The sequence below is a fragment of the Primulina huaijiensis genome, chromosome 13, assembly GCF_012295235.1.
Source record: "Primulina huaijiensis isolate GDHJ02 chromosome 13, ASM1229523v2, whole genome shotgun sequence".
Taxonomy (NCBI): domain Eukaryota; kingdom Viridiplantae; phylum Streptophyta; class Magnoliopsida; order Lamiales; family Gesneriaceae; genus Primulina; species Primulina huaijiensis.
Genome location: NC_133318.1, coordinates 19,093,512 through 19,093,802, shown reverse-complemented (window position 1 = coordinate 19,093,802; position 291 = coordinate 19,093,512).

Below are 291 nucleotides of genomic sequence, written 5' to 3'. Positions count from 1 at the left end.
ATATATTACGTCTGTGCAGAGTAAAGATTCATGTTGTGGGTTATTTCAAGGAATAATATTGATAACAAATCGAGAAAGAAAGGCGAGTGTTTTGCTGCAACGAACCAGCTCTTACACTGGCCACAAATTCATGTCCGAAAGCCGCGAAAGTTACTTGGGGGAGTTTAAATTGAGTTACTTTAGTTTTGCATTTGGCAAGGTACATACAACTTTTTCAGTAAAGGGCTCCATCCAAACCCAAATTCATTTTAGGATGGGCCAGCCCATGTGTTCTTAGATAGGGTGGAACCA